The following is a 25467-nucleotide window of genomic DNA, read 5'->3' as shown; positions in this document are numbered from 1 at the left end:
ATGGCCATGATAGCTGGCTGGTGAAGGGGTGTGAGCCCCTTGCGCGTACCTTGGTATAAAAACGCTGGGACGGCGGGGTTTTCCTCTGATCGCCCTCCACCTCTCTCTCTTTTTCTCTTTCTGTCACTTTTGCTTGTCCCGCTTTCCCATAATGACGTCCTTTTAACGCCATTCTGTCTAACCTGCTTTGCTCAATCTTTAACACTCTGCTGTTCGAATAGTGACCCAGATGCTTTTTCCAAAACCCTCTGAGAGTGAATTTATTTTGGAGGCTATTATAAATTATTATCGGCTTTTTTGGGGGGTGGGGGATGACTTTTTTTTTCGAAGGGGTGCCTGAGAAGAATGATGGCTAAAGGACGAGAAGGCCAACAAAAAGAGTAAGCAATAATTGAGATTTTCTCAAAGAATTCAATGCTACTGATCATTTAACGCAATACATTTTAGTCATGAAATCAACCTACCTTAAATTTAATTATATTTATTAGATAATTATGAGAATATGTTTAATCCATTTCTGCTAAAAGAGGAAACCATATGATTGTGTTGCATTTGATTGGATTGTGTTTTCCTATTTTAATATCTGGGAAAAATCCCAGGTACTAAAATTTCATGCATTAGTTTTATTATTTAGTATTTTATTATCTACTGTAATTTTGGACATGCACTTATTGATGTGCACCAAGGGGCCTATTCTCTACTGCTGCACATTATAAGATTTTTTTTCTTCCAATTTTTGTCACATTTTTGCTTTTTAGTCATCACTTGACACCATTGCTCCTTAGTTTTTCTTTGTCTTAATTGTTCCATCCTGCATGCCCCCCCCCCTTGTCGCTACCACCATTCCCTTCTTGTCCTCATTTGTCCTTCAGCTCCGTCAGCGTTCACTCACTATCTCGCTCCGTCTCCTTCTTTCCTTCTCCGTCCACCTCATCTGCTTGTCCTCTGTCCAATGTGGATGGACAGCTGACACATTTCACTGCTCAGTCATCACTTCACAACCATTCCTCTTACTCAAGCCTCTCAGAGGGTATTGGCTCCTTTTTTGCCATCAATTTCTGCCTCCACTGGGTCACCCTCCACCTTCTCGTTTCCCCCCTTCCTTTCGTCCTTCTTTCCTTCCTTCCTTCTTTCCTGCCTCCTCCTCCTCTCTCATTATAACCATCAAGTGAGAGAGAGAGTGAGAGAGAAGCAAGGCAAGTCCCATGACCCTTTCCTTTTCTCTCCTGTCCTCTCTTTCACTCCTCTTCCTCTCCGCATCCTTAAACTCTCCATCGCTGATTCAGCTCCCAGCAAGGAAGAGGAGGAGAGCCACCGCCTGCAGCGACCGCCTCACTCTGTACGGGCCGCCAGCCTCTTCTGGACCACTTGGATTTCTGGTAGGTACGCAAGTGTCTCTTTTTGTTGCATGATAAAAAACAAAGTGGACTTGTTAAGCATCTGTGCTCAACGTGTGCGTATGTGACAGTGTGGAGTTGAATTTTCTTTTAAATCACTCCCCTAGCTTAGTTGTCATCATGTGTGACCTGCAGCCAATTTTACATACATTTGAGACATCCTGTGTCCGATTTGTCGTGCAGTGCACGTGGTTGAAAATGCTGCCTCGGCATATTTAGTTGGGGTGAAAAGGTCAAGTGTTGCATTTGTGTCTTTTAATTAGCTTAAATAGTACCGCTGTTTTGCTTGAGACTTAAAACGGACTAAAAAATGTCAAAACTCACGAAGCAGGTATACATTCATTTTAACTTGCAGTGAGACGGTGGAAATGCTACCGAGAATAAGGAAGCTATTATGTTAAGTCAGTGTGCCCTGTTTGCATTTATTGGAGAGGTGCTTCAACAATCCCATCAATCACAATCTTATCAATTGGTATTTACGCGTTCATTATTCTCCTCTTTCAAAAATCCCAAATCCAAAAATAAATGTCCTCCCATGCCATTGTGACCTTAATTCATGCTATTTATCTAGACCTCATCTCCATCCACGGACACGTGAGTGTGATACTCCACAGGGGGGAAGAGAGGTTTAATAATAGTTTGAAGTAAAGTTTCTAAAAGTGTAATGCATGTCCTTCCATTCCGTTCCCTCACTTACACGGGCTAATTTTACCCGTGTTGCAAATACCATGGAGATCAATGGTGGTCAGCTGTCTTGTCAAAGCTCCGGCGGAGATGCTGGAGGAGGCAAAGTGTCAGCTGTCCACCATGGCTGTGCTGCTTATAGTCGACATGCAGCTGTTAGCGGCCATAGTGCGCAGGTACTGAATGTGCACTGGTGCTAGGCTGTGAGTTTGACTTTAAATATAAATCCTGAAAGCGCAAGGAAACAGCATGACGGCAGATAATGTCTTTGCAGGAGTTCTGACTGGAAAGTATTAATTTCTTGCTGAATTGATTTTGCTTGTAAGTTTGGTAAGCTACCTATTAAGTCTGTATTCTAAAATCAAAAAGTGGAGTACAATGAACATAAAAACAGCATTTAAAAAAAAAAATACAGTTTGGAGTTTGACAAACAAATGGGTACATCGCAGAAGGTCTTCTGAGAATTGGGTTCAATTAACATTTGCGAAAAATACAAATTTATTTAAATGTCTTCTTTTGGCAGGGCATTTAACCTCAACCTGGTAGGTTGAAACATGTTCTTTTTTATTTTGTATTGTTTTTACGATACTGTATCTTTTTTTTTAAAATGTCTTTAATCACGCCTCAGAAGAGCTTTAGTTTTTACTCCCAGCGTTTGACCCTTTAGGAAACTCAATAAAAAGCTCAAAGTTTTTTTATTTTATTTTTTTATTTTTTATTATATCATATATAATCACGATGTCAGTGATGATCAGCCGATGGTGTCGTAGTGCCTTATTTTGGTACATGCACCGAAGGTTCACTTTCGACTCAGTGACAGTGTTAAATATGAGTATATAATGTCTGTCTCAGTCGCCCTGTCATTGACTAGCGACCAGTATAGGGTGTTGCCTGCCTTTTGCCTGAAGACAGCTGAGATATGCTCCAGCTCATCAGCGACCTTCAACAGGACGCGCAGTACAGAATATGCACGGATTGATGAATATGTCAAGATCATTATGCTTGCCTTTTCCTGATTCTTGCCACCTTTCTTCACTAAATGGACTTTCTACCTCATTCAGGTCCTGAATGGTCCATTTTCACTTCTTGCCTCATAAAGGTGTCAATTATGGGTCGATAATCTGAAGAATTCTTGAGTTTACATAATGGAAATGATTCGTAGACTAGTAGCACTTAGAAATCTATTTTGCAAATGAAAATGAATACTTCAATAAATTCACTTTTTTGTACCAAAGTTTTGCAACATAATTCGACACGGGCTGGCTCGAGGTTGCTGGCGTAGTTGCTGATTTTGTCCCATGTTCCGTCGCGTGCACGTGACTCTATACTCATTGAGCAGTTGATTTAGTAAACCTTTGTTCCTTCCCTGGGAAAGCGAGTGAGAACGAAAGGAAGAAAGGAATGAGAGAGGATGAGTGTGATTTATGGTCGAGACTTTTAGTTTAATTACTGGGCGGGCAGCTCTGATGTGCGCTGCCCCCATGGCACTATTTACACAATATTTGAAAAAAAAAAAACACACACGTGTTGTGGGGGCACAGTGGATGATATATTCATGTAGTTTTCACGGATGCAGTTGATACACTGAACCAATTTATGTTCAAAGCATGGGACACAAGACATGATTTGACACAAATGCAATTTTCACAATCGTTCTATTTATGTCATGGATTAAAATAAATGTGACATTATTCATGAGTGTTATTCATGAGAATATTGTGTTGTGTCAGCAGTTTCATATTGGTGTTGAAGGTGAAAGTTTTGCACGTAAAGACTATCATGCCTGCATTGTTGTAAATGTTCTATCGGTGCAATCCAACACTTGATGGAGAAGCACAACTGGAACAGCTGTTCCATCCAATTTAATCTCACACACACATGCAAATTTTGCAAATCACCCTTTTTCGTTCCCAGTGATAATTAAATGCCTAATGCAGCAATGGTTCAATTCATTGAAAGAACAACTCGGCCTTTGTACGTTTGCTTATAAATTGGTATTGATCTCTGAGAAAATGGTTTGTGCACTTGTGTGTGTGTGCACTTGCGCGTGTACTTGTCTGCTTTACCCACTAATTCTCTAAATGTACTGTCATCATCACTGCCATCATCAGGTATATGTCTTTTTAGCATACTGCTAGAGAGGAAGAATTGAGAACAATCGCTCTCGGGATGAGCTACTGCATGCCGGACTCAAACTTTTGTGCAAGGGAGAGAGGAAGGCAGCAAGCAATGACGAAAGAGAAATACAGACTGCAGAGGCAGCACCTGGGCTACGCTGACTGAAGGAAGGGAGAGGGAGAGTAAAGCATTCCTTACTTTCTTTCTTCTCTATACTCTGCCCTGCATCAGGGGGTGGATGCAGAGGCGTAGTTGGGGAGATAGGGAGGGAGGGAGGTTAGTACTATGTGCCCGTATGTGCGTGTGTGCGTGCATGGTGGAGTGGGGCAAGCCAACATCTGCCAGTAGGTAAGTGCAACATCTCCCTCATTTTCCTCTTTTCAGCACCCCTCCCCAACATTCAACCACCACCACTACTGGGGTGTGACACTCAAGGTGAAGTGTGTGACAATGCTGATTGATGGCATGCTCACCAGATGTTATAGTAAGGTTTAGCCCTCCACAATATATAGCCCTGCAATTTTTAGTACCATGACTTAAGTCTGGGTTTTGGTCTGCCCCTGCACCATATGTCAGGCACTTTTAGTCGTCGACTAATACTGCATTTAACCATTTAGTTTTAGGCCTACAGTTTTTGCACTGCATTTTTAGTCAGGCAGTCATCAGTTTTATCCTGGGTGAAGTTACAGTTTAGACTCTCGTCTTTTCATGTGGATTCAGCTCTTTCCAACTTTGCACATATTTGTAGACGGTGCAGATGTAAAAACTGATTTTTTTCAAGCCTCTTGTTTGGAAATTTGTTTTGTCTCGTTACACCATGCTGGGTGTTGAGTGCTTTTTCTTTACATGTGTCCAGCGCACCTGACAATTTGGTGGCTGAAAGTAGACGAAACATTAAGCCTGCCGGAACCACTTCTAAGTTTTAGCATGGGTAGTGTAATGCAATTTTGGTAAATTTGGATCAAGGAGCAGGAAGGATGGATGTCATTGTATTTCATTCATAAATATCACAATGGCGTACATTGAACGTCCTGAATTATTCTAATCAATTCATTAAAAAATTATAGATATTATTATCATATTTATTATTTATTTTTAAACTCATCCTATTTTTGCTGACACTGCTATGGAGGGCGGTGGTCAAGGGCTGGGGGTCATACACTATGCAGGTTCTAAGTTCTCATCAACTGCCCACGTCACAGATCTGTGATCCCCTACTGCCTACTGCCTTTTGGGAGTCACTCATGGAGGTCTGCTTGCATTTCTTTAGATTCACCTCAATCTGCTGCAAGGTTCATTCAAAGCAGTATCATCTTCCATCATGTCAAAGTCTATTTTAGAACACTATAATTAAAAAAAAAAAAAAACTGTCTTGTCATTTACACCGTGCCTCCTACCAGACTTGCACTGGCCACAAAAATACACCCCTTGGCCCTTAGTTAAGTCTTAAATGCATTTTTTCTGTCTTGCCACTTAAGTGACTACTAAATCACAAAATAAATATTTGGCTGATTTTAAAAATATTTTTGGTCTTAAAGTGGATACATAGATTTTTCTACTTTTTTTAAATTCATTCTGTCTATATGTTTGAAAACAAAGCTTGTTTGAAAAATGGAAAGTGTAAATGGTTGTTTGTCTATGTGGCCTGTGATTGTTTGGCAACCAGTTCAGGTAGTGTGCCGGCTCTCATCCTAAATCAGCTGGGATAGGCTCCAGCTCCCCTGTGACCCTAATGGGGATAGGATGGATGGATGGATGGATGGATGGGTGGATGGATGGATGGATGGATGGACGGACGGACGGACGGACGGACGGACGGACGGACGGACGGACGGACGGACGGACGGACGGACGGCAAACCTTTAGTAATGGTCCGTCTTTCATCTCATAAGTTTAGTTATTCATTTTGGTCTTTGGTTTCTTTTCTTGGCTTTAATTAAAGTACTGCGTTTTTTGGTCAAAATAGGGCTGTTGTCTTCTCTGCAGTTTCAGTAGACCTTTTTAACTGTCGCCACCGATGTCCTGGGGCCTCTCACCAGCTGGGATAGGCTCTAATTAGCCATAACGCTGAATCGGTTAGATGTACAGATGGACGCATGCCTCGTGGGTGGGTCTGATCCGAGGCACCTGGACCTGATGTCACCAAGGACTGTGGCCCACTTGGGGGACATACTTCTTTATATGCCCATATGAACAAGAGCAGCTATGGAATGTAAAGAAGTATGTATCTCAGGTCGGGATATTGGACAACCAACAGAACAAATGTGTTCATCACAAAGCTGTCAGGGAAATGTAACATTGTGACTGAAGAATGAGTAATCTTTTATTTCAACAAATCTGCACTATGGCTATCCGCCCCGATGAGGTCCGATTGAATCCAATTCAAATGGATCAATTTGCTATTGCAGAAATACCCACAGAGTAGCAAAATGGAGATGCTGCGACAGCACTGGTCAGCATTGTCTGCTAGCCTGTCATAGATGGTGCTTTGGAGGAACCCTTTCAATGTCCCATTTAAACTTCATTTCACTCCCTTTTTCTATTATGAGCAACTGGAGAAGTTTCCCATAGCATTTGGATTGTTCTGCCCCATTTTTGCCACAAATAAACACGCCGCTGATAGACGAGCGTTTCCTGTTAAGGCTGTGGTGATTAAATGCTTGCTTAATGGACAGCACGGGCCACGCATTTGCTGGGAGTGAAGGAAGAGCCGTAGCCGTAGTCTGCTGGGGTGTACTGTAAGTTTAGACTCCTGTCTGTAGTCACCCAGTCTGCATCTGCAAAATATGCCGCCCCCAAAACCACTCCCTCACAACGCCCCTCAAAACAAATTTTCCATTTTTTCTAACTAGGGACTATTTTGATTACAGTCAAAAATATTTTATCCTAAAAAAAAATCTGGATTATTTTATTCTTGGTATCTTTTAATGTTATGACTTTTTAACACAACTTAATTTTGATAACATTTTGACTTTTTATGGAAAAAATTGAAGTTTTGTTTTAATAACATTGAAGTAGTAGCCCATCTCATAGTGCGACAAATGTTTCTTTACATTTTTGTTTGTTTGTTTGTTTTAAATACCAGTGTGGTTTTAAAGCAAACAGAAAATCATAGTCACAAAGTGACAATTAAAATAAAATTGCTGATCAAAATTAGAAATCCAACAACACAGGATGCACTTCCCATTTACATTCTCAAAGTGCATGGAGGCAGCCATGGTGTTGTGAGTGTGAAGCAAGAAAAAAAGGCGATGATTGGATCGATGTAACGCTACTCTGGTGTTTGACTGTGTATTATGGGGTGGGGTTGGAATTGTTGATGAGATGGGGTTCTGGGCGGGTATTGTTCTGTCACTTTTCCTGTGTCAGCAGGTGGAAGCTCTCATCAGGACATTAAATATGCAACAATGCTGACTGCGGCACCATGCTGAGCCAGCCGTAGCCGCATGACTGGATGTGGGCGGGTGAAACAACAAGGCACACACACACACATACAGACACACGCACACACGCACACGCACACGCACGCAGGGATGCCCCAACCTTCCTTCCCCGTTCTCCCTCACTGCTTGGGTACCGGCTGCTTGACTGCTTCCCCATCTGTGAGCCAACCCAAGAGTAACAATGAACAAGAAAATCCCACTGCAGCTACAAATAGAGCAATCATGGATGATAGGCAGGTATGACAACATGTTAAGCAACGGCTGATTTATGAACTCTTGCCGTTTAGCGCATAAAAAAATTGCACATCTGGAGTGTGTACTCCAAGGACCATTTCTGGGTGAATCCCATTTATTGGTTATATTGGTGCGTTTAAAATTTTATTTGTGACCACATCAGTCCCATTCATCCCTTGGTGTTAAAAAGAAGCAATTCTGAGATGCTGGTCAAACTCGGAATTCTTTCAAATTTGCAATTAATTTGTCTTATAGGCTGTAACTGAAGAATTGATTACTTTCAGTCAAACTTTTGCCATCTTTTCAAGATAAAGCATGTATTTGGCGTACAAAAGAAATGATCCAAAAACTAACTAATTAGTTTGATTCATCAATTAGCTTTAAATTTAATGAAAGCGGAATAGAGTTCCCCTTACATGCACACACACAAACACACACATTGTACCTCCAAGAAACCGATCAGTCCCCACTCTAGAATGGGGATCAATGCTGAGGTCATTTGTTTCAATCAATTAAACAGACATCTGCTTGAATTAGACTCCATTAGACTGCCAAAGTCCTCACCCCTACCCAACCTGTGTGCGTGTGTGTTTTTAGTATCTGTGTGTGTGCAAGTGTGTGTATAGGTGCACGTACAGTACTTGTGCCTGTGCCAACATCAATAGGTGTCATCCACGTGGACCTTTGAAAGAACCAATGTTCAAACGATGTGACATTCCTCTATTTTGTATACCTGATTAACATACGGACAGGCAGCAGCTTGCAATTATGAATGTCTCACCAATTTGCATTATGATTTTTTCTAGCTCTTCTTCAGTTTGTGCTAAATACCAAATCGTTTTCCAGCCTACAGCCGCTGCTTTTGATAGTCAAATAGATGATGCAGCTGTAGACCCGGTGTAGCCCACCAGACATCCTCCAAAATGTCTATACACAATGCAAACCTTTAAATACTGTACAGGTAGTGTGACATGCGACTGTAAATAGCAATGCGCCCTTCCCCCCAGTTGGATACAATCTTGTGTGTTGTTTATGATGCAGAAAAAAGAATGAGCTCAAAGACAGTAGTGTTCGCCCGAGTTTAATTTAATGGCTCCCCCAAGTGTTTTGTGTACATCACACCATGCTGCTGACACTAGAGCTGGTCCATTACTTTAGATATGAGGGGGAGACTGTTGCCTATGAGCGCACCAATGTTGAGAAGTAATGAAAGTAAAAAGGGCCCTCTTACCCAGGCATGAGCATCATGCTCAATCTGTTTAAGTTCTGAAACGTGTACGCAGTAATGCTACCTTGAAGTAGCTTTAAAATAATTTGTATGGTCTACTAAGAACCTGGACGCAACAGCACTCAAAAATAATGGTTCTGGATGTTTGGATTATGTTTACTGTTTGACTGTAATTGTTTGTCTCTTTGGATTTTCTGAGCTCAAAAGAAAATTACGGTAGACTGAAAGGGTCAAAAAAGAGAGGGCTTCTGTTCAAGTGCTGCGTTGTTAAACTTGTGGCATGTTCTCTGAGTATTTATGTTGTCACACTCACTCGGTGGCCAACAAAATAGATCTCGGTAATATAAAAAAGAAAGCACTTGCCATGTCCTTTCCATTAATGACTATTGAGTGTCAAGGGTCCTTCCCCCTCATTTTGAGATGCTCAGCGGGCCCTCCACTGCCCTCCATTAAGTGGACATAGCGAGGAGAAGCGGAGAAGAGTGCGGAGTCAGGACAAGGCTACTGGAAGAGAGACCGAAATAGAATTTAAAGTGTACAGATTGAGGGGGATAGAAAAGGACAACGGACTGAAAAAAAAGCAAGCAAAGGTAACATTAAAACGCTTTTGTGCGTGATTAGCAAACAAAAAAGACATGGATTCATTGATCAATATGCCAACAAAAAAGAAAAACAATAGAGGATGAGAGCTAGGTCGTAAAGGATATAAATTACCAAGTGCACAAGCGCCACTCGCTCAAAGTAAATCTCCCGAAGCCATAAAGAGTTACGCGTTGTGATCTGTTCCCCAGATCGCTGTGTGCTTTGCGATAATTGCTTCCATTTTGTGGCCCTGAGACTATTACAGTATATGATAGCTGGATTACCGTCTGTACAAGTGAGCTTTCCACACTTGCAAGAAGCGCTGAATCAGCATCAAAGATGCAGCAGAACTTAGAGCTTTAGTATACAGAAGAAGAAAAAGAAGCACAAGCCTTTATTAGTGTTAACAGCGGGAGTGTGTGTGCCGGCCTCAGGCTGTTGTATCACTTATGGGTCCATTTTGTACAATCGTGAATGCACCGCCTCCCCCCTACGGATCTCAGTGCATTACCTTGCCAGGATCAAATTCCATTAACTGTGATGCGAGTGAGCACAGCACCAACCTCAGATACGTGTGGGAATGCTGAGGGATAATCAATCACACATTATATGACATAAAAAATATCTCTTATTATTTGAGCTGTATGGCCCTGCGATTTGGGGTGTACCACCCCCCCCCCCCCCCCACCCCTCTTGTACAATAAGAACTAGGCGAGAACTAAAACTTGAAAAACTAAAACTGTGCATTGCCAGTGCATACACAATTCAACTTCACAGTACCTATGGGGGAGTCATAAAAGTAACTTTTTGTGTTTTTAACGACATTGAACAAAATGTATATCAAGTGTGTGACCTCGATGTACTAGCTTCTAATGAATCAAGGCTTAAATTAGTAGAAGTGGTGGCCGGTTGAAAGGAGGGAGGTGTTGGTGAAGGAGAGGTGGCATGGGAGCGTGCTCAGCGTACCAATCAGAGTCGCCGGTACGGACAGGAAGGTGAAGATAAATGGCAGGGTTGCGGCAGCTTGGCCAGTGTGGATCATCACGTTACTCTCTGACAAAATGGAACGGCATCTTCTGCCAGTAACGGTGAAGGAAGTCTTAAAGAGGAGAAACGTGCAAATACAGCACCTGAGATTGTTTCATTTAACTTTGTCTGTGCCCTTCTTCATCTTAATCCAATCTCATTTCACAAAAGAAAGTGACGCTTTTCCCATCATCTCAAAATGATTCTTTTATCACACACGCACAAACGTACGCACTCACACACACACACAGACACACATAGTTACATGTGAGTTGAGCCTTCCGTCAGATAATTGGCTGTCTGAAGCATCTTTGAACAACAACATTTCCACCATGTTTGAACCTTCATCTCAGCATTTTCTTAACACATAAAATCGCAGCAACAGCAACGTTGGCAGAGCTGTTATTCTCGTCTTTGTTTTCTTTTTATTTCTGTCATTAAAGTTATGGATGGCTGCTGGTGTGTTGACAACATGTCCGAGCAGGAGTCAAGGCTAGTTGGATTTCGATATCATATTTGTCTTGTTGAGGCCAATAGATTGTATACATGGCCGTTTACAAGGTGCATTGTTCTGTATTTGCTGTTTAAATATTCTTTTATGTGGTTTTATGTGATTACAAAGAAAATCTCCTTGGCAAAACAATTAAAGCCCCCATTTTTATTACCGTATGCTCAGTGCACCTTGTGCGCTTGCCCATACAGGCTGCTCATTACTTCTTGCACACACCTTATGTCTAATAACCAAAATTACTGATGTGAACACAGAATTTTACTGTACTGCTTACACCCTTTTACTGTACACGTAGCATGATAAAGACTCTTGAAGCCTGAGGTGTTTTATCGGACAAAAATAAATTACATAGTGTGATTATCCTTAAAGCAAGGCAGAACAAGTGTGCACCAAAAAGGAGTGGATCTAATTAAATATATCATCTAAATAGCTATTGATTGTCTTTAGGGTGTTGCCGTTAGATTAAAAGGTTAAGGAATGAAAGCGATATGAGGATTAAATCATTACGAGGTAAAATCGAGAAAGTAAACACTGCCTGTATGGAAAACTCACGAAGGTCTTCTACTGTGGCGGCATTTAGGATCTTGTTCAGGATCATGAGCAAAAGTGTTCCTGGGTTAGTTTGTATGGAGTGTGTCACGCACATAATAGTGACACAAGGTCAAGCAGGTGAGCCCAGAGAGCAGATAGCATTATCACCAAATGCAATAACCCACAGAGGACCGTCAAATGATAACGGATACGTTTTCCGTGTACCATTTCAGTACCTGAGCTGAGTTACTTTGCAAGGTCAGCATGCATTATTGTAGTTTATTTTTTATCCATAAGACGTGCTTTATCTTCAGCAAGCAAAAATAATCGGTGTGATGAATTTTTTCAATTCCATTTTGTCAAGTGGTTGCACGAAGATCATCTGGATCCAAATACATTTTATAAGTAGACATGTATTTGACTCTAGCTGCTTTTATTTCATGCAACCGCTTGAAAAAATAAGAATGATTCGATTCAGCACACCTTTTTCTTCTGTGTAATGCTGAGTCAAGCACAGGGTGCTGCTCACATCTGCAGGCGGCTGGACAAGCCGGGTGATGGAAGAGGAGCCACTTTGCTATTGTCTGCAGTGGACTGCACAATTGTTAGTGTTATGAAGAGTACGGCTTTGGTTAAATAATTGTGTTTGATCCCCCTTGAATATTTGCATTTTCTGTGCAAAGATCAAGGAAGAACCTATTTAATATTTGTTACCTTCTGAAACAAACCTCTTAATCATGATCCATTAAGTAGCTCTCACTTAGAACACTACTCAGATACCATTACAAGATTAAACAATAAAAATAAAAAAAAATAAGGAGCAATGCTACTTTCTGTGTTTGTGTCACATGTAAACTTTTTTTTTTTTTTTTTTACAGAAAGTGACATGAACAATAGAATTTGTTGGCATGAACTGATTGCTTTGTGGTGGTTTCTTCATTTTTTTATAATTGTGGTCATCGCATACAATTTCACTTTAACTCAAAAAAAAAATTTCAACTCTATTATGTTTTTCAAAAGTCAGCAATCATAACCCAGATGTTCATATATGTACAAACAGAGCACTTGTCTGAGCAAGAATAAATACAACAAGGCCAAGAAGATCAAGCTTACAGCCTGACCACAGGTCAGCGTTTGTTTCATTCCTATAGCGAGCTTTGCATTAAGCTCATTACCAACGGGCAGACACTCTCATCAGACATGCACCATCATTAGTATGTCGTGTCTATATGTGCTTCATTTCAATGCGCCATTACTGAGGATTATTGCCTTCTTAAGTGGATTTTAATGGCGAGTTTGCATAAGTGGCCTCACTTCTGCCAGGGCCTCTTGATCACTCGGTCGCAGGCAGTGTGACAGGAAGTGGTGCAATGTCAAGTTCGCAGGCCTCACCCATGCTGTAACTCAACAGCGGGTCGCTCGCTGAGGTTCACTTGGTCTGATTAGGGGAGAGGGCCTGGAGGGAAGCGGAGGGAAAACAGAAGCCGACGCTCAGAGCAGCAGTGTGAGTGATGGGAAGTTGGGCTTGTGGAGCTCTGGCGTCAGGCCATGAAATGAAAGGAAGAAGGTGAACTAGAGTGACAGGGTCTGCTGTGGGACCGACTTGGAAGTGGCAAAGTCGGCGGTTGGCTGGCAGCTGTTCCGTAACGCCACTTGCGCTGTGAGCGGGTCCCCCGGGATACCTTGCACCGCGACTGACCTTCTCGCCGTGACCCCCTTGACTGCGTCGTGCCCCGCCTGTCGCCTGCTGTTGTCAGACTGTCCCCACCCAACCCTCCTCTTTATATATAAGGGCAGGAATGCAGTGGACAGCACACACCCGGAATAGATGAGGCTAGCCAATCCCTCCAGTGTAGTTGGGCCTGTGAAAGGGAGCCTGCCTGTGCAAACATGACGCAGTATAAATAGTGCATAGACTTTGGAGGTATCGTCACGCTCATTCTAAATTGTGTGTCTGCCTTAACATTGATGCTGTATCTATCACAGTTTATTATGAGGGAACTGCATTGAGAGAAAAGCGTCGGTGTTTAATTCAGCATTCTATGCATTTGCTATTTTCCTTGTGTTATCCACAAAGATTTTCTCTCCTTTATTTACAAAGATGCCGAGACGCATCATGGGGGGGGTTTGTTCATTTTTTGCTTGATTATTGCATAATCACTGCATGGTGACATTATGGTTAACTGCATGGGCACCAGTCAGTCACAGAGCACATCTTAAGACAAAACAACCATTCACATTTACAACATCAAGTGGGAACTGAGCTAACTGCTGACCTAAGTCAAGCAAGTCAACCACTACACTGTCACCCATGAAGTGACGCTATAAATGGAACGGAACAGAGTGGTGTAAACCTGCTGCTTCTGCTGCTGCAAATCCAATAATAGATCCCACAGCTATCAAAGGTTTATTCTCATATTATGATTCAGTTTTTCAGTCCAGTTTAACTTAACTGTCCATGACTCTGTGCCTTGCATTGATGGTTCCCCTCATCTATTTACATTTTTACAATTGTTATTAAAATGTTATTTCTGTTAATGCCAAAGATGCTCAATAATTCCCTGAAACAACCTCACAATGTAATTTCACACAGGAGAAAATAGCGTCACACATAATAAAAATACAATGAAAGATGAAAAATACAATTTCCACACCTTGTAGCTTTCTTTAGTTGTGATGGTTTACACCAGGAAGAAAATAAAAGCACTTGATGTTTTCAAAATATTTTTTACAACAGTTACATTACTGCTGAAAACAGCACTAAATATGTTATATTCTTTTTGTCATTTGGTTTGGTTTGGTTTGGTTTAGTTTAGTTTAGTTTAGTTTAGTTTAGTTTAGTTTAGTTTAGTTTAGTTTAGTTTAGTTTAATTTAGTTTAGTTACACACACTCAACAAAAATTTGAGTTCTGAAAATGACACACAGACATAAAAAACACCATTTACATATTCAACCAGAAAATATTGAGAGTTTGCATTGTGGGGTCAATACTTTGTTTGAACGGTTGATTCCCTAATGATTAAATGCAAAGCAATTGGCTTGCAGAACCACCAATTGTGTCCCGCTAATGCGAGAGTGCTGAGTGCATCATCTCGGTTCTACGGAGTACGAGTTGGCCCGCAGAAATGCAGAGGTGTGTGTGTGTGCGTGTGCGTATGCGTGTGTGTGTGTGCGTGTGCGTGTGCGTGCATGCGTGCGTGTGTGTGTATGTGTGTACGCGTTAAAAACGAATGTTGCACAATGCTGGAGGTCATCAGAGTTAATTCTCTCGTCGTCCCGTGTGTGCCTTCATTAGTGCTATTGACAGTTGAGGTGATGAATTCATTGTTTTCTCAACTTTTGTTGCTTTCTTATCTCTTCAGGCTCTTTACAGACACACGTACACACACACACACACACACACATATGCGCGCGTGCATACACAAGCATCACCTCCTGATTTTATTGTCATCTTGTTTGCTCTTTCCTTTTCTGTATTCCTGTTAATTTTCTTCATCTACATTCTCCATCTTCACTCTATCTTCTATTTTGTATACTTGCAAAACAAGCATTCTTTCAAGGGCAACTACACACTTATCAGCGGCTGAGTGTTTACTGTGTGTCTGCATTGTGTGTCTGTTGCGCACGCTTGTTTAGATGCATCTACCACATGAATTGACATAATTTTTCCTTGTCTCGCTTTTGCAGGTGTCCATCCAGACGGGTTCTCCATCTGCAACGACCTTCTGTCTGGGGGTCCACTTCCTCCCCATCCCAAACGGCTCATGTAAATGCTTTGCTAAAGCTGGTAAAATGGAACCAAATCAACTGTTCAATGGATTTGGTCCCCTTCAACCAGCTGTAGCTGTGCATTGATTGCTCCGACTACTCACCCCATGCCCACATCACATATATATGTGCACATAAAAATATCAGGGCCCAATTTATGTCCAGAAAAGTGTTGTTACACCAACTTTATTTATTTATTTATTTATTTATTTATTTATTTATTTATTTATTTATTTATTTATTTATTTATTTATTTATTTATTTATTTATTTATTTATTCATTTATTTATTTATTCAGTTATTTATTTGTGTGTCTGTGTGTTTGTTTGTGTGATTGTTTGTTTGTTTATTTGTTTGTTTTTTGATTATTTACTCACTCATTTTTTTATTTATTCATCCATTCATTCATTATTTGCATGAATACCTCGTTTTTCAGGACTGTAATTTGTAATTGAAAAGATCTTTGGTGAAAGTGATTGCTAGAAATACTTTTTTTGTTTTTTATTGTTTTTACTTTTTTAAATATGTACTGTGAGTGCATGCACCAAAACCAAGCTTTGATTGTAGTACTGTACCCTTTTTTGAATTATTAAAAGACAAAATTCCAAACAAAATGTATCACGTAATTTTATTTCTCAATTTAAGGCAAGGGCTGTGAATTGTCAATGCATTTACAAGATGAACACCCATTCATTCAAACACTTCAACTGTACTGTACTGTCGTACTATACTCAAATTTAGGTTGTCTTCATCATACAGGGGGCACACGAAATGCAAGGGGGGTTTAATTATGATTACTACCATACATAGAGAAGGCCTCATATTTGTAATGATACTACAGCTACTATGCTCTATTTGTTCAGCACTGCCACTCCCAATTAGTAAAAGCATTTCTTTCATTTCATGTAGGTGGATGACGGCATATCTTCACACAATCAGTACAAATCACATTGTGTTATGTCAATTTATTTGGAATAATTAAATCACTGCAATGATAAATTTATGAAGCTAAATATACATATATGTTTATAATCTTGTAAATAAAGTGTTGCTGAGTGTGTCCCCACACGGAAGACATTGTCAAGTGACGTCACATTGTAGTACGTTGTTGAACTCCAAAATAATGTGTAAAGGACATAAAACCATAAAACCACATACATGCTTAGATAATACAACCCAGCATTTTTAATGTTTTTTTAAGATCATATAATGTGGCCCTAAAACGATGGCTTCTCTCACAAAGAACAGGAGGTCTTGTGAAGACAAAACACACTGAAAAGGTGGATCTAATGATTTTGTGTTTTTGCTGTCATGAGCAAAGGAGTCATTATAAAATTGATAGACTGTATATACTGTATATAATTGCAGCTGGGATGAATCAGTGCTTGTCAGAACTGGAACGGCTCTTGCAGAAGCAAGAGAATCAAGCGGAACATGCACTTTGCAAATAAACAAGCAAAACGCCAACATTTTGATTAAGATCGCAATGTTTACAACCCATTAAATCTGTGGGATTATTGAAAACACTTGTGCCGCGTTTCGAATGAGTGTGGGGGTAAACAAGGGCTGAAGCAATCAATCAACTCATAATACCTCTCAGAGTGAACCGAAGGGGCCTTTGAAGAATCTTGTGAGAGAGAAAATTACTATAGAGGTATGGGGTCCTTTTTACAATTATTAAACATGGAAAGGACAGAAATGAGAATTCAAACAGGCAGGTCTGGGTGGAAGGAATTTGAAACCCTACTGAATCTACATATAAAGGTGTGGAAAGGAAAAATTAATCATGTCACATTTTAATTGTACAGCCAATGCTGTAAGTAACAAGCCTGAATGTCATACAAGTGGAAACGTACGTATTTTTACATGTTTTATACTTTGCTCATTTCCATTTAAACTTTGCATTCTGGAATAAATTTAGCATTTTTTGCTAATAAGATGCTTTATCTCACACAATGCTAAAAACCATGTTTCCAACCTCTGGCTTCATTTTAGGCACCGATATGCCCTCCACTCTAAAAGTAAATCGGCAAATTTGTCAGCCTAAGTCTCATAAAACAACGGAAGACATTTTAATAAAGAAATTGGAAGAGAGGTAAATAGATGGTCTTCAGCACAGTGGAGGCGCTTACCGTGTCCATGTGTGTGTGTGTATGCGTGCGTGTGTGTGCGTGTGTGTGTGCGTGTGTGTTTGTGTGTGTACGTGCGCGTGCACGTGCGTGCTTGCATGCATGTGTGTGTATGCACGTGCTTATATTACCTTGTATTGATGTTGGACATCATCCATCAGCCCTTGCTGATGTGGCTCTTTAAAGGCACCAACAGTTGTTGCCCTTTTTCTCCATAGGGGAGGTGTGATGAGTTTTTTTTCAGTAAACTTATATATCTGTGGAATCAAACAGAATATTTGATATTCCCTGTTGCTTCAAATATTTTTAGGCTTGACTCCCTGCAGTTAAGAGTCCATAAAACATTATTCAATGTCTGCAAATCTGTATTTTGATGAGCTGTTTCTACTTAAACATTCTCAGAAACTATGTACAGATAAATATAAGAAGTTACATTTTTGAGAGGTTTTGACAGCATACACTTTGCTCGAATGACTACTCTCAAATGCTAATAGACTCAAAATTGTCACTATCATTCAGGCAGGTTGTAGCAATTCCGTATTACAGTAGGTATTGCTTGTACAAAGCTGACTTTACTAAAACGTGTGACTCCCTCAGCTATGCTTTGACAGACCATCCATCTGTTTAAAAGCTCTGTCAGCCTCACTTCCACAATTCCCAAAGGAGGAGAAGATGAGCACATTCTGCTAAGGGAAATTAATTGCAAAGTTTTTACGGTGTGTACTGCATTCCAGCTATAAATGAGAGTTGACGGTAATATGCTCTCATTTAATAACAGAGAATATTGCTGTAAAGTCGTTTGCGGTGACATAGTGGAACTAGCGTCTGGCTAAGTGCGTAGATGTGTCTGTCCCTAATAGAAATTGATGCAATGTGCACGAGAATATTTAGATTTCTTTCTTTCTACCTAAAAGGTACTCAATGCACCTTTATTTTATTGTCTCTTTCACGCAGTGGTTGCCAGTGATCAGAGTCACCCATTAGGCAAGTTAGGCAGATGCTGAGGGTGCTGTGGACCCTAGGGGGCACCAAACGTTGAGTGAAAATTCACCGTTAATATACTTATATTCAAATTAATTATTACCAATAACTTAATTTCTATTCAAATGGAAAAAGGAGGAGTCACGGCTGGAGCCCGGGCAAGCTGTCTTCAAGGCGATGGGCAGGGTAGACCCTGAAATGGCTACCAGCCAATCACAGGGCACATACATACAAAAAAATGTTCACGTATCATTATACAACGACAAAATACAAACAAGGCAAACAAAAAACGTATTTTGTTGAAACGCCTTGATCACCAACTGGGGTAAACAAAAATGACCCTAAATGGAGATCAGGAAGAGTGAAACTAATTGTCCTAAAACGTCATTACATGGCAGTTGTGTTTTTATTTTATTTGTTTGCAGTACACAAATCCATTAAAACTACGTAAGTTGTACTGCTTCAGTTTGCGAATGGAACAGAATCCTCCTGAATAAGGTCAAGATGATTGGCAGGCTTTTCCTCCTTGCTTCCTTCTCTATTGAACTTCTTCACCTCTTTTCTGTCTCCTGTCTTTCTACTTCATGTCTCTGTTTCTGCTACACAAGGGCTTTCAGTTAAAATGTATTGATTTCTGCCCCCTTGTCCTCTCTTGCCTCGCATCCCCCTCTTGCTCACATTCGAACACACACACGTACACTCACAAACATACACACACACTACACACACAAACTCACACACACACTGGTTCACCATTCAGTTTTAAGATAATAATGGCAGGTTTGCTACCTTCCATTCCATAGAAGATTGAGGTTGTAATCGACAAATTGGCATTTCATGTCATGGCTACCGAGTTTCACGGACAAAACCGTCCATCTAAATGGAGGAAACCCATAAAAACTCAACATATTTGATAAGTTTGAACCTCACGTCTGTCTTCTTTGCAGAGGCACGTTACAAGGGCGTGAGGAGTCTTTCCTCCCCCGGCGCCCCTTTATCTAAATGGAGGTGATGTCATCTTTCGATATATCTTAAGCTGTCTGTCTTTAAGCCAAGAAGTGAGTGTGCGATGCTTTGGCATGCCTTGTTGCCTCGACATTGAATCCAGCTGATGCAGTTCATGCACGACCACCTTCTGCTTCATTGTCTTTGCTTTTTCTTACCTGCTGTGTGTATGTACAGCATTCTTGTTTCTCCCCATCTCATTCTTGTCCAAGATAAAGTCATTCCCAACCGTGCTCTAAAACAAATAGATAAACCAAGAGGTACTTTATTTTTATGGAGCTGTATAAATTCTCAATCGAGGGCTGTATTTCAATCTTGGAAGGGTAGAAAATCATCCTTGATAGCTGTACATATTTCCAACTAAATTTGTCTCACACGTAATCTTAATTACTCTCATTAATGGGTTTTTACTCACCATTTACACTCATTAACCTCAATTAGATTTGAAAAGCGGTGTAGAACTGCTGCTCACACTTATTGTTTGTCAACATTTGTGTGTGTGCGTGTGTGTGCGTGTGTGTGTGTGTGTGCGTGTGTGTGTGTGCATGCATGCGTACCTTAATTAACAAGTTATTAATAACAGTGTTCTGCAGAAAAAAAAACTGTATTGTTAGCGACATGTGAATGCAATAGCTTAGTGAGTACAGGGACAAATTTGTGTCACTTTGATGTTGTCTTGTCATTATAAGTCAATAATGTGGTAGGATTTAGTTTCAAATGTATTACGTGACATACGAGTTAATGCAAATTTTTCATGCTATCAATGGTGAACAGCAGACTCCCATTGCTTATGTTTTAGGTCCATCAAGTCGCCGAGCATTGACGGTTCTTTCTTTTTCGTCTTGGTTTGTGCAACTGCCAAAAATATATCACTTATGAAGTTAACTTCAGAATCTATATTAGCAATAGCCACCACTAAAAACCCATGTCATTTGTTCTTTAATAATCAATAATCAAATTGTTGAATGAAATTGAAAATGTTATTCATTTGTTTTTCAAGCAAACCCAAACTTTTTTTTCCGATTCTAGGGGCAGATTTATGGAAGCATTAAGCTGCCAATATTAAGTAAACAAAATTTTGACTAACAAATTCAAACGTATTTGATTGTGATTTAATTTTGCTTCAAGTTAAGGAAATACAAGCAATTAAATTAGATCAAACTCAGACTCACAATATTTTGTATTTCCAATTTAACCTAGAAACCATTTATTTCCATATTTATTCATTTATTCCGTTCATTTTTGAAATTTTACACGTCTTGCGACGTGAAAGCAAACGAGCCAAGACTCCAACTCAGAGCCTCAGACCCACGAAGCAGACGTGCTCACCAGTAATCGATGTGGTACATTCCAATCCATACCTTAACTGAAATTTAGCCAATTGCTCATCTCTAATGGAAATGTGTACAAATTATGCACCTCAAGCCCTCTTTGAATCCTCCCCCACTCCTGTAGTGCGTGGTTGTTTAAACTGCTGAAGAAGATACTGGTCCCGGTGGACCGGCAGATAATGAATGACCTCCATCCATCCTGCACAGTGAGAGCAATAGAAAAAAAGACAAAATAAGAAAAGAATATGCAGTGCATGATATCTATTGCAGTGTAACAGAGCCTCTATCCCGCCTTGCTCTTTTCATTGTTTCTGTTCTATCACTCCACATCCTCCCCAATTACCTCTATTCATCTTTTACCTAAGCACCCTCCACATAGTACGTATTAGGCAAAATCCACCGGCTGTCTGCTGTACCAGCCCCCTGACATGTATCCATCCATATACAGTATGCAGACTATGACCTTCATCGACTAAGAGAGGTGGACTTTCATCTTGGGCCTGTAAAGTCAAACCAATGTGGTTTTTACCTTAAAGATACAAATGCTTTGCACAGTGGAGGCAGTGCGTGCGTGTCCGTGTGTGTCCGTGTGTGTGTGTGTGTGTGTGTGTGTGTGTGCGCGTGCGTGCGTGCGTGCGTGCGTGCGTGCGTGCGTGCGTGCGTGCGTGCGTCATGTATGGTACTGCCTGCCCACAGAGCAAAAACCAAACAGCTTGATGAAGCAGTAAATTTCACTTCACTTGCCTGTATGTGTCCCCTGACAATCACGTCTTAACTGAAAATGCTGTTGTGACCCTCCTTCACACTTGAACTGCTCTGTTGAGAAGAAACAAATGACAAACCAAAACGCAGGCCAGCAGTCACGCACAAACGTCAACAACTAAATTGGCACTCAACCCTCCTCATAGTATTGGTTTTATAAATAATAACAAATATACTGTAAATGTAAACACATACACAATTTTAAGCTAATTCCTAGTTAAAGAAAAGCAATGACAGTGTTAACAATTAACACAACACACTGATGTTAAATTATTTAACAATTATATATTTCATATCTTAAAGATGTTCTTGCAACTCTGTCACATTGTTAACTGTGTAGTTTTAATTTGATCTAGCATGGAAACTTTCAAAAATTGTGATTTCAGAATTTGTTGTGCAGCTATGACTCTCCCACGCATCCTTGAGTTTTACATACATACAGTATTGTATTTAATAGGTTCGGCTCTTACACCACCTCTCGAGAAAATGTCATGAAATGGTATGCAGACATGGGGTTCTTGTGCGTTGGAACCTGAAAGAAGTGACTGCAGCGTTTTAATTGTGAGGCGATGGCAAACTGCCCAAGTGACGCTACAAGCAAATGGTTAAGGGTTCATCCTTGATCCAAGTGCTACCCTAAAATTAGCTGTGTCGTTTTTGACATACTGAGTACTTGACAAAAGAAAAAATGACCATCTCAAAAGATGAAGACTGAGGGAGAGAGCCCAGAAGTACAATAAGAGGATGATCAGTATGTGGCAGGGTACTAAAGAATTGGCAAAGTGAAAAGATTGAGGAGCAGAGTGAGTGAGGGAACTTGAAAGCTGAAGTTTGCTGACAAGGGCATAAAACGGAGCCTCCTTGGAGAAAACCCACTGATGTCGCAACAAATGAGGCGACAGGAGGGAGCAGACGGCTCCGTCACAATGATGTGTGTTTGCCTGTGAGGTCGTGTGTCTTTTCAGAAGTGTACAACAATTCCCCTGAGTGGCTGACGCTTACACCATTATAAAAGTATCTAGATTTAAAGAAAAAAGAATAAGAAACAATAAAACCCTAACCCAACTTTGAAACCCTAACTCTTGTTTTGAAACCCTAGTTTGAAACCCTGACCCTAGTTTGAAACCCTAGTTGTAAACCCCAACCCTAGTTTGAATCCCTAACCCTAATTTGAAACCCTAAACCTAGTTTGAAACCCTGACCCTAGTTTGAAACCCTAACCCTACTTTGAAACCCTAACCCGAGTTTAAAACCCTAGTTTGAAACCAAACCCCAATTTGAAACCTTAACCTTAGTCTTAAACCCTAGTTTGAATCCCTAACCCTTGTTTGAAAATTAACCCTAGTTTGAAACTCCAGTTTGAAACCCTAATCCTAGTTTGAAACCCTAGATTGAAACCCTAACCCTAATCTGAAACCCTAGTTTAGCACTCTATCCCTAGTTTGAAACCCTAACCTTAGTTTAAAACTCTAACCCTAGTTTGAAACCCTAGTTTGAATCCCTAACACTAGTTTGAAACCCTGACCGTAGTTTGAAACCGTAGTTTGAAACCCTAACCCTTGTTTGAAACCCTGACACTAGTTTTAAGAACACATGAAGAGAAAAGACGGCATATTGTTCAGAGAGGTGGATTTCAGTGTGATATGCTTCGTGCCAGTCATACATGAGATTCAGCCTTTTAATAAATCATAGAACGTGTTTTAGTGGTGCCATATTTTCTGATGACTCTGTGTCATTTAACTAACTCTCTAATTTTGGTCTTGGTCACTTCCTGACATATTCTCTCTACTTTGCCTCCACCATCTCATATCTCCGCAATAGTGTGCTGGTGTCTCTTAGTCTTTAGTTCTGTTCAGTTCCATTTAAGGCTACTAACAATTAGGCCAGCAAATAAAGATAATGTGACCCATCGAGTTCTTTAACTATTGTGCTTCAGTTACCAGGGCAGAAGGTGCTTAAGTGGCTGAGGCTAGATCTGTACAATAGACAAAGACATAAATAATGTACATAATTAAAACATGATAGTCGACAGTATTCCATGTACTCCAACAAACAGTAGACATTACCAAGACATATGGACCTAAACACGTGGCTGCCCAATAATAGACTGATGGAGAACTATTAATTCCTTGTAACCATTGGAGTGCATTGAGGCTCACACTTGTCCTTTGTATTAGTGTCTACTTTTATTCTTGATTCCAATTAATAATGCAGTGCAGTCAGAGGTGGAACTAATTCTTTAGTTACCGTACATCACATATTATGGACCACCTTGACTGAACATCTAAAGAAGACAAGAAGGAGGCCAAATCAGTGTTTACTGTCCCAAACCAAACTGTGGACATATGGCTCGAGTAAAGCGATTGAGAATCTCCCTGAGAGTAGCGATCACACTTTCAGCAGTTTTCATTTACATTGTCGACAAGTGGTGTTGACCCTCTCTGAAATGTGCATGTCCAATGCAACCCTCACTTTACACACACACGCATGCACGCGCACACACACAGCTGACCTCATCACTCATGTTACACCAAGCGATGGTGCAGAGCAATTCAGGATCACATCCATTTCAATCTAAAATAATAATCCTTGTGGATAGAATAAATTATGGAGCCAACTCTCGCTGTGTTAGCACCAAGCTAATGATGCACGTCCAGGTTATGTTCTTCATGCTCCAACAGATTAATTTTACTTGGACCAACTTGGTCTTCCGACGTTTAATCAAAAGTACTTGTCTCCATTTTCGGACTCCTACGCTTTTAAAAGGCAAACTGACATATTATCTTTCAGACAGTTAGTGTCAAAGGTCAGACCAGAGAAAAATATTTTGATTTTTTTTTTCCTTGAAGATGAAGAACCGCCTGATGCCACTGTACCTAAATGAAATAATGTGCAGAGCGCAGGATTCTACAACTAGTTTATGTTAACTTCAATACTTTAAATTGCCCATAATTCTTATTATATTATGTCTCTACCAGTCTCATCAAATTTTAATTGTAATAAGACAGGAAATCTCTTGTTTTTTAACAATATGTGATGTCAGCACTAATTGGGTCCAAGTTCATTTTTTTACCAGAACTCCTTAGATTTATGCAAAATAGAAGCAGGTGTCGTAATACAATTGTGTATGAAGGCCCCCAAACACACAGACACACACACACACACACACACACACACAAACACACACACAAATAAAAACGTTCTGTATAGTGGCCTGTGGGTGAATGTATTTACCGAGGAATGAAATAGGTTGAAAAATCCATTCTTATCTTATATTATAAATGTTCTTGCGTCGCTGTTAGATTCACTTCCAGTAATATGCATGATAAGCCATCAATGGCTGCTCGCTCTGACTGAAATAATGCAAGCGCACATTCAAGCACCTTATAGATCACACAGTTATAAATATACAAGCAGAATATGAGGGTAATCAAGGTTCAAGTCGTTTAAATCTGACATCGGCATAAATGCATATTGGGCGTTGAAATGGAATTATCCTTCTTGCTATTGATTAGCTGGGTGACTCATAATTAAAGCGGATCAGGCCTCGGGGCTACTGCAGTGTGTATGACTGAGTGTGATGAATGCGAAGGTCCCCAACATCAGGATCCTTCCACTCAGCACAATTGCAAGCTCCTCGAAAACCACCGCATGATCACGCAAAAAATGTAGTTTTCACCCTGTGTGTGTGTTGCATTCAACTCACGCACTTTACTTAGGGTTTCTTTTCATGTTT

General features: G+C 40.4%; 1 long non-coding RNA gene across 1 annotated transcript; it reads left to right on the top strand.

Annotated features, from left to right (window-relative positions):
* The first annotated feature begins 31 nt into the window (after positions 1-31).
* Positions 32-16137, top strand: LOC137840083 (uncharacterized). The gene is made up of 2 exons (XR_011086520.1): positions 32-1379; positions 15443-16137. It is a non-coding gene; the product is annotated as an uncharacterized lncRNA (long non-coding RNA).
* Positions 16138-25467: the final 9330 nt, after the last annotated feature.

Source organism: Syngnathus scovelli, chromosome 2 (genome assembly GCF_024217435.2).
Source record: "Syngnathus scovelli strain Florida chromosome 2, RoL_Ssco_1.2, whole genome shotgun sequence".
In the NCBI taxonomy this organism is placed as follows: Eukaryota; Metazoa; Chordata; class Actinopteri; order Syngnathiformes; family Syngnathidae; genus Syngnathus; species Syngnathus scovelli.
The sequence above is the reverse complement of the archived record's forward strand: the minus strand, read 5'-3'. Positions and strand labels throughout refer to the sequence as shown.